This window comes from Papilio xuthus, unplaced genomic scaffold, assembly GCF_000836235.2.
Source record: "Papilio xuthus unplaced genomic scaffold, Pxut_1.1 DF828142.1, whole genome shotgun sequence".
NCBI lineage: Eukaryota > Metazoa > Arthropoda > Insecta > Lepidoptera > Papilionidae > Papilio > Papilio xuthus.
In genome coordinates, this window is record NW_013530507.1 from 901,759 (window position 1) to 912,580 (window position 10,822).

Here is a 10,822-nt window from a genome sequence, read left to right on the forward strand (position 1 = left end):
CTCGATAAAATGTGGCACAGTTATAGAATATAGTCTGGAAGAACACATAAACTACTATTTTTTTTTAATTTCGCGTGGCGTGCGACAACTTTTTATTTCGGTTATTTTGTATTAAATATTAATGTAATATAAGTCAGATTATTAGAACTACATCGTGATATATTCGCTCCGCTTATCACAATAGTCACACCCTATGCTTGTCTAGTGACAAACTCATCGCTTCCGCGTACTCATATCGAGTCGGAGTTGGTTTACAAATGCCTCACGTGTGATGCGACTCTTGTGTACATTCGTTAAACTAGTCGATGTATAATTTCTACCTTTTATTAACTTTCACTTTAGTCGAAAACTATAATTTTGATGCACTAAGATAAGTGTAATAAAAACATAACAATAAAAGCTTTTACATGTGGTGCGACGTGATAAATAGTTATAAAAGTTATGTTCCTGTAAGATTTTTGTTACAATTAGAAACGTATAATTATTGTCTAGAAATTTATATCTTATTTTACTAATATTATAAAACAGAATGTTTAGATGGATGTTTGTAGGCATCTCCAAAACAGTTTCAAAAACATTTCAGTTCCAAAACATATCCTAAAGGGACTCCTTTTAATAACATATTTTAGTGAATTGTTCGTTTTTTTATATCATAGATTTAAGACTATATGTATAATAATTATAGAAATAAGGATGTATAATAAACTTAATTATATTTTTAAACAGTTTTGATCTTGATGAAATTTGGCACAGATGTAGAACATAGTCTGGAAGAATACATAGGCAATTACAGCGCGGATGGAGTTGCGGGCGACAGCTAGTATAGCATAAATAATTTAAAATAAAGTTATCTGATATTTAAGTTTAAATATTACGTGTAAAAGCTATAACTAAAGTTACATTGTGTTAGTTATACTAAAATACAAAAAAAAATCTTGTAACCGCAGAATTTGAACGTAGTAATATTTTGTCACTGTCTTCTCAAAGGTAAGAAAGAGATGACAATATGACTATTAATCAATGAAAAGAAAGCGGAAATTAAATAATGATAATTAATTTAAATTGCTATAAATCTTTATAATTATCATCAAAAATAAATCTTAATTTATAAATTATTAATAAAAGATTAGATATTGATTATTAATAGGGTAATTAATTTTAAAGAGCATCTGATAGTATCAGATTTCAAACAGGTGTTCGTTCATATTCAAATTACGTCTGAATTATGTTACCTTTTATTAATTAATTTGAGCACATAAAATATAATTTGTTCATTCTTTATCTTGACAAATGCACATTATATGCTAAATAAACACCTGTGTTTAAAATTTCTGGTTTTATGTTAATTATTTTGTTTGGTGTTCAATGTTAATTTTGGATCAAATTATATTATATACTAGCTGTCGCCCGCGACTCCGTCCGCGTGGACATATAAAAAAAACTTAATTAGTGTAGCCCACCCATCCATCCATCCACATCATATCCATCTAAACATTCGCATTTATAATATTAGTAAGTCAAATAAAAAGCAGCTCTTCAAGGCATAAATTCGAAAAAAAATGAATAAATAGTATCCTATGTCCGTCTCCTGGCTCTAAGCTACCTCCTCAACAATTTTCAGCCATATCGGTGAAGCCGTTCTTGAGTTATAAATAGTGTAACTAACACGACTTTCTTTTATATATATAGATTATTATATATGTATACTAGCTGTCGCCCGCGACTCCGTCCGCGCGGGATTAGATGTTGGCCGATACTCAGACCTATATGCTCACCAAATTTCATGAGAATCGGTCAAGCCGTTTCGGAGGAGTATGAGAACGAAAATTGTGACACGAGAATTTTATATATAAGATATATTACATTATGGTGATAAAGTATAGTGAAATTAGTTATTAATATGAACTTAGCTTCAGTTCCTAACTTTAAGCAGTCCGTGAGTTCCTGATTAAAATCTCTGTATAAAACATATCTTCTCTGTCATTATCTTTGAGAAAACAGATATAACAAAACGGAATTCGGTCTCAGAAACCCACGGTTAGTTAGTTTAGTTATTTAAAACTTTTATGAGTAACAATTAAGCCTATTTATGTTTAGCAAAATTGATATGAAATAAGTAACTTCCTATTATAATTATATGTCAAGGCGAAAACTTTCAACTTAGCTAGCGATTAAAATAAGATTAATAGAATGCGATAAAGTTATGCAATTTTCATCATTATTCTTATTGTAATAAAGTCTAAAATTGAATGGAATTACTTAATTAAACTAAAAAATTAAATATCATGAATTTTTTTACTTAAACTTAAATTTTAAATATAAATCAAAATTATTTACTAAAATTATTGCTCTACCGTTAATTTAATTGGTAATATTATGTAAAGAATTTCAATTATGCAAAATATAAAATATTTTTTTTTATTTATAAGGTAAAAGTTAAAATCAGTGATAATATAGCGTTGATGTCTTTTACACGACGACATTGTGACTGATAGTACCTACACACGTATGTTAATAAATATTTATATAACTAGCTGATACCCGCGACTACGTCCGCGCGGTACTGATAAAAATAATTAATATCCAGTTTTCTACATGTATACCAAATTTCGTCTAGATCTATGCAGCCGTTATGGAGATATTTTCTAACAAACATCGTTCCATCCATCCAAAATATTCGCATTTATAATATTAGTAAGATCGGTACTTTTACTTTTAAATTGAAAAAGAATATTATTTAATTTTACTAACATAGTTTTTGTAAATATATTTTTTAAATTTTAATATAACCTGAGTTTGCATTGTAGAAATATTTCGTATCAAACATTTTTTTTGGTTTATTAATTTATTAAAAAGATTTTGTCTCATCAATATTTCATTACTTACAAAAAAGGAAGAACTATATTACTTAAGCATAACTTATAATATTAATAGTCTTGTAAATAAAGTCAAAAACAGACTCAAAATACATACATAGTAACTTTACATACATAATAAGTTAAATAAAGTATTGTGCATTATTTAACTTAAGTCTTCCAAAGTAGACATCCCTATTGGTATATGCTAATGCAAAAAGCAAGCTGACTTATGTCCGTCCCACATCACCATATATTCCATGACTCAAAGCTAATAATTGTTTAACAAATATAACGAACATGTTGTCATGGATCAAGTGCATGACCTAAAAAACGTAATAATTAACCAACCTATTATGCTATGACTCCGGAGGCCTTGTTTTAGGGTAAATTGTCTCGATGTTTCTATTATAATTACAATACACAAAGACATTTCGAAAATCGATTCTAGATTGGACGTCAAACTTATATAAAGTACTCTATCTTACTAATATTATAAATGCGATGGTGATTTCGATGGACGAATATTTGTTAAAAGGTATCTCTACAACGGCTTGATGGATCTCGATGTATTTTGGCATAGATGTAGAACATAAATATTAATAACACTTAGGTTACTAATTACCTTTCTTTTAATGCCGCGTGTACGGAGTTACAGACTACAGCAAGAAGGTTATATATCATTGATTAATACATGTTTATATTTAATTATCTTTCAAAAAAATAACGCTAACAATATATTACTTATATACAGTTACTCGAAAACTTTTTTTTTTTAATCTCAAAGTTCTAGAACATGTAAAAAGTAGTTACATTGTAAGGGAAAGGAAATATTTGAATATATAAAGATTAAAGTAACACGTTATCAAAATTCTTTTACGCATCACACGTATGAGTTTATGTTGGATTACTGAGACATAACAGATAAAAAGTAAATGTATATATACTACACAAAGTATCTGTCGCTCGCGACTCCGTCCGCGAATTAAAAAAAAAACTATTGGTCGCAGCGTAATGCCTAAAGCCTTCCTCTGTAAATGGACTATCCAACAAAAAAAAATTTCAAATCGGACCACTAGTTCCTGAGATTAGCGCGTTTAAACAAACAAACTCTTCAGCTTTATAATTTTAGTATAGATTATATTTATTCTACATTATGGGCAGATATAAAATAAAAAGAACACCATGTATATTGGGAAAAGAGTTGGCATGTAATGAAGTTTTCTAATTTATAATGTGCCAAATATATAGAGAATATTGAGTTTCCCTTATTATCTCCTTTCAAAACGAATAGAATTCATCACAGGTTATAAAGTTTTGTTCAACATTGTTTGATAGATGATGTAAAATTGTTATTCATAGATTATATTGATCGAATTAAATATTTGATCATACACTGCTACTTTTATTAGATTTAAATTCAGATGAAAATGTCAATATTTATCAAATATATAAGTAACACTTCGATATCTATTCTAAATCCGATGCTAATTTTTAGATAAATCCAAGATAACTATGAAGTGTGACAGATTATAATAAAAAATTTACCTTTCTCAGGATATGAAATATCACAGCGATAACTTTATCCCGCCTATCGTCTATCACCTATCGTCCGATTCGCGTAAGAGATAAAAGAGATCGCGGTCAGATAACATCCGATCTCCTGATAATCCGTTCCAATATAAAGAAAGAATTACAAGCAAATAAAGCGCTTATGCAACATAACTTTACCAAAAAAATTAAGTATGTACTGGCCGGTTGCGAATGCAACTGTATTATGTCACTGGTCGATTATAAAAAATCAAGGCCGGAATTAAATTAAAAAAAAAACCGTATGTCACACGCGTGTCCAGCGCGACCGCGACGTAATCAGATGTGGAAGAGGAGCCGGCGGTGACAGGCGCGCGGCGCGGCGGGCGTCGGGTTACGGCCGCGGTGGACACGTCGCCGACCGCCAAGATACAGTGAAAATTATTCTACTCACAGTTTATACGGTAGAGAACGATGTACACAAAACACTTTCGCGCGTTCGTACTGCGGGCGGCGAGCGGCTAGCGGCAAACGGCGAGTGGAGTATGGACGGCGGGAACGGTCACTTTGAACACACTCGTGCGAACTGAACAGCGTGCGTTTAAACTTTGAGTCGTTCGGTCGCCGGTTCAAGTATATATGGGGCGGTAAACGCCGCCATTGGCCGGGCCTCGACGCGCCCGCCGTACGTCACGCGTACGTCACGCGTTCACTGGAAAGCCTACTATTTTTTTTATTAGTAAAAAGTCGCCCATCTCCCACCTGTTGTCTACCAAAGTGAGGCATCTAAGTGTTTGACCTCAACTTTGGGTTCCATTGGCCGCGGACGACTCGGTAGCGTCCGTTTATGAAACGATTTAATTGACTCGTTTGATGGAAATTTTATGACGTACAAGTTGTATGATTAAAACGTTTCCAATATTAAAAGTCTATTTTTTTCTATAAAATTATAAAGTTGTTCGTGAGACGGAAAAGTTAGACATTGTTGTTTTCCTATAGATTTATTTTCCATTTACTAGCTTACCTTTCATAATAGTAAATAAAAAAGAAATTGAAAGGAGCTTTAGTAATAAAACGCGGACTTAACGTCAACTATTACATCAGTTTTCAGTTACATTTTAAAGTTCAAAGAATCGTTTACATACATTCTAATTACACGTACAAAAATTTCTATCGTTGTAGAGAACACATTTTTCGGAATTAGTTTGGAAATTCATTTGCATCTAATAATTAAACTCAATGGGGAATAATAAATGGGAACGACATTTGAATAATTTTTAACGTTGTTACTTCTAATAATTTTGCTGACTAAACTCTACTTCAATTGAGGATAACAATTTTTTTTTATAAATAAAACAATACCGTTTCCGATGCGCAATAAGTCATAGTTCGCTATGTGGACAAGCAAATAAAAAAATAAGTAACTTAAAAATGTACGAAAATATTTTTCGATGTGTTAATATTTTTTTCTAGAATCGCTACCGAGCAAGTTTCTGTCAGCGCTTTGATAATGTTTGTATTGAGTATAGTCCGAAAAATTTATTTGACCCGATGGACATAAGTGGAACTAAATTACAACATTTGTTAGACTGTAGCTTACTAACAATATAAATGCAAATGTTTGGATGGATGATGGTTACGAAATATCTTCTAAACGGCGAAACGGATTTCGATGAAATTTGAACACGTCTGATGGAAGTGGAACACAGTCTGGAAAACATAAAGGCTAGGTCGGATACGTTTGACTAATATATTTACTCGATAACTCTGCAATGGTTCTATACATCTTATTGAAAATTGGCACTTCTCATTAAATTTTAATAATACCGCGCAAACAAAGTCGCGGGGAACTGTTGGGCTTACATATTTTAGACAGGATTAACTGCGGTAACAGTGCCTTCCTCAGCGGGTCAGATAAATTAGTCGCACTATATTGACATTTCGGGTGAGTGGGCTTGCCAGTTACCTGCGACTCTGTCTGATGCAATTCAAGCGCTCTCTTGGCATACGTCTCTAACACGTCTACGTTGAGAATAGACAAGTAATTTTTTTTTGGTTGCAGCCTTGTGAAGTTGACCGCTTTTTATGCAACGCAGGTGTCAAGGTTTTGTCTATGAATTTATAAAGTGAAATGATTTTTAAGTTCGTTATAAAGATGTTATTTAAATTACTCGTTTATTTAAGCAAAAAGTATTATATATTTTTTATATTGACGCAATCTGTACTTGTGTTCGCCCGTTATTCCAATTTAGATCATAAATCGAATTGCATAAAACACTTTATGCAATTTTGCACCTGATTTAACTTTAGCTGATTTTGATAGAATTTTTGTAACGTCTCATTAGTGATATATATTTAAAATACTGTAGCGTGACAGTATAATATTTGTTATGCCTTTTTTACTTATTATTAATAATATAAGATGTTTGTAATGACTCGTTTATAACCACGCGCCTGTCAAGTATTTTATCACAAGATTAACCAACCGACCAAGAACTCCTAAGATAAGTCCAATCTTAAATCATCGGATATATACAGATAGAATATAGCGAACTGCTGAAAAGAAATAAAGATAATATATAATACTTCTACACTAAACGCTAAACGTATGTAAACAGGCTAACAAGTCCAACTCACAAAGTTTTGAACTGTTGAGCTGCGGCTCAATAACAAAATTGGCAAGCGACGAGTTGCAATCATGAGCTCGCGACTCGCAGCTCGTTAAATAGAACGCGCGCGTTACATATCATATTGCCCGGTGTCTTGAAGTTCGCACCTCGAAACGCAAATATGCAGGTACAAATTGAGCATTGAACCGGTCCACTGATCTGCTTCACTCATCGAATCGTGAGCTGATCTGCAGGTCATCGATTTGAGTTGAGTTACCATGGCTACTAGACGCACTTGGAAAATGAGAGGAAACAAATGTTTTTCATATATGTGCTTTACCAATGCAAACTCACGATTATACATCAAGTACAACCCCCGTTGAAGTTGACAGATGTTGCCTTGAAATGCCGCTCACTTGTACCGTATCCTAGATACGTAGGCAACTTGAAACCTTTACAATCTGCATACCAATATAATAAGCGATTAAACGACAAAGCTTGACTAATTTTTCACAGACGAAATATATTGTGAGCGGTATAAGCTCATTGGTCGAAATTAAAATAACAATTCATTCATTCTTTACGACATTAATTTTAAATTTATCAAACATATTTATCCTTACGCATAATTTCTTTAAAAAGGGATACAAAGTTTTCGCTTCACGTCTTACAATAACGAATACTTGTATCAAAGTTATCCAAAAAGAATGAGATAGTCTCATGTTTAATGTTTCCGCAGTGGAAACCGACACGTTACCACTTGTCTTGATAATCTCACTAATAATATAGATGAAACATTTGGATGGATGGATGTCTGTTATCACGTAACTCCAAAATGACTGAACAGATCTGAAGGCTGAATCATAAGCTACTTTTTTTTAATTCTGAGACACGGATTTGTGGATAACAGCTATTTTATATTATAAAAAAGTAAATAATTAAAATATTTATTTTAGTTCAAGATAATTTTAGAATTTAAATAAAATTTAATTAGGTAAAGCGTTTTGATTTAATAAGTAAGGAACAAAAATTATTAGTAGGCAATTATACGAGGAATTAATAATGTTAACTCTTAATTGGAAATGTCGCTGATATTTTGACGTTTTACGTTTACGTCTATGTCAGTTTTTTTTTATTATATTTATATCACTTAAAGAATACCTCGAGGATAAACTTTTATTGAAATTAACGATGTATTGGCGATTGTGGTGCGTGACTCAATCCTTTACCATCTATTGAACTAATAAAAGGTCTGTTAAATACAGTATTTTCAGTTCTTTAAGTGATCCAAAGAGGTTTTATTAAGAAGGTCATTGAACTCGAATAAAATTCAATCATCCGTACTTTACGAGGCGCGTTTTGACGTTGCATTTAAGACTTTGAGTTTACATGCAAAAGGTTAATTAGTGCTATTTTAAGTTGGTTGGGCGCGTAAAAACCCTTGCTATTGTATGCATTTGCAAGAAAGGGATAATCATATACGAATATTCTGTGGTGTGAAAGAAATGAAAAATTTTCATGGAAAATTTTACATTTCGGGGGACCGAAATATTTCCATGTTGTAATTTTCTGCAGGTAAACTAATAAAATTGTGTTTTTTATGTCTTAACGTTACGGGTTGAACAACTGGTTACATTAATATGGTAATTCTTATAAATAAACATATGGAAAATTGGAAATCTAAAAGATTTTAAATCACACTCTTTTTGGAATGTAAGAAAATCCTGAGTGCATTCAAATAGTACAAAATGATATCAAAAAAATGTATAACAAACTCTTTAGTAATAAATAAAATCATTGGTTATTTTAAAAACAAACGATCCTTTAAAATCTATGACGATATTTATGTGGTCGCAAATTACGATCAAATAAAAGTACATACCCGAGGAAAATATTACACAGTCCGCGTCTATCTGTCAAGTGAAAACTTGCTCTGTGTCTTGTCTACAGATGTTTATTAGAATCACATTGTACAATTATAATACCTATTTAACACGTGAAGATAAAATACATCTTGAGAAATATGTAAAACTTATACATATTGAATAACCGTGAAACATCGCGGATTGTTTGTCGAGATTAAAAACTCTCTGCTCTTATTTACTCTGTGACGATTTTATGACATAAGGTAGCGTATACACAAGCCAAAAGATTTTTTTTTAATTTCCCCTTTATTTTTTATCCTCTAATCAAAAGGCATTTCGTTGTTTGTTACAGAGTTAAACGTTAAAGAGATACGAGCTCTTGAATTATTGATTTTAATGTACACTATAATAATCGTAAAATTGAAATATTTCTCATGTTAATTATATTGTATTTATATTAAGAAATGTAAAACAGCCTTTATGTAAATTAAGCGTACAGAAACTATATATTTATATCAAGAGATTTATGAAACGTAAATATATTATTGGTCTATAAATATAATTTTCGTCCAAGTACAAATAAAGTTTATTTGTGTTTGTTTAATTCAACAGTGTGTACGTGGTCTTATTTAATACGGCATCCATCACATGACGAATTATATCATTGCATAGTTCATTAATTGTTTGTTGTGATACGTCACAATATCATGTTATTTAAATGGCGAACATCAAAGGTTTTAGCTACAATGATTTTGAACGTAAAAGTGTTAAAAAGCCTTAAATATCTTATTAATATTATAAATTTATTCGACGTTCTTACTGTGAAGGAAAACATCGTGATGCAACCAGCACATATCTGAGAAGAAATTCAAAGATATGTGTGAAGTCGACTAACCCGCACTTGGCCAGTGTGGTTGACAATGGCCTAATCACCCTTAACCTTGGGTAGGCTCCGTGCCCCTCGGTAGGGATGTATAGAGAGCTGTGATGATGATGATTATAAATGCGAAAGTATAGATGGATAGATCTTTGTTAAAGGTATCTTCCGAACAATCCAACGGTTTGTAATTAAATACAGCAATATAGCAGAACATAATTTGGATGAATACACAGGCTACTAAGTTTTTTTAATTGCGCGCGAACGGAGTCACGGGCGACAGCTAGTTACATATAAATAGAGTATTCTTGATGTATTTTTATATCGATCCGAAAATAATTTTAATTATACGTCCTTACATATATCTTGGCAGCTCAAGGTCGTCCCCGCATCTCTTTACGCTCGACTACATCAAAAATTATGTACTGCACTCGTACGATGTTTCGAGCCGAATATTTGAAAACCTCTATACATTGTATGAAGCCGTACAAAAGTTATTAGTGTTCCCTATACACTATACATTTTTCTTTCCCTTGATATTACGGTCTTAATATTGGTTACATCAATACCACGTGGTAAGCAAATCTCCGGAACTGATCTTCATAAAATTTGGAATTAGAATATATTAAAATAAATATAGATAATTAAATTTGGTACAAATTAATTTGTAACCGCAAACTACTCCTTCCGTGTGAATGGAGTTTTAAAAGGGGCAACTTTTCTTATAATTCGTCGTCATCGGAAACTACGGTGAATCATGTATTAAGAAACAAACAAAATGTGACTCTTTCCACTTCTGAATAAGGTACATTATTCATTGTTACATAATAATAATTTTAGAAGTTTTGTGACGGTGTGACGTGTGAACCCATTTTTTTAAGATAAAAAAAAATGTGGAAAAACCGCACGCTAGTAGCAATAAAATACGTATTAATTATTGCAGTCTTTTATTTACCTTTTAAATTGTAATAATACTAACTAACGCCCGCGACATCGTCCGCACGGAATTAAAAAAATACTTAATTAGTAACCTATGTGTTCTTGTACACTATGTTCTATATGTATGCCACATTTCATCAAGATCCA

The 10,822-nt window shown here is 31.9% G+C and overlaps 1 protein-coding gene across 2 annotated transcripts in view; it reads right to left on the reverse strand.

Annotated features, from left to right (window-relative positions):
• The window catches only part of ITP (ion transport peptide), a 31,028-nt gene extending 25,832 nt beyond the window's left edge, over positions 1 to 5,196 (reverse strand). The window contains exon 1 of one of the 2 annotated variants that reach the window (XM_013307485.1): positions 4,840 to 5,196. The gene's annotated coding sequence lies outside the window, so the exon portion shown is untranslated. The remainder of the gene's footprint in view (positions 1 to 4,839) is intronic. The other variant, XM_013307484.1, reaches the window with a different exon arrangement.
• Between the last annotated feature and the right edge of the window lie 5,626 nt (positions 5,197 to 10,822).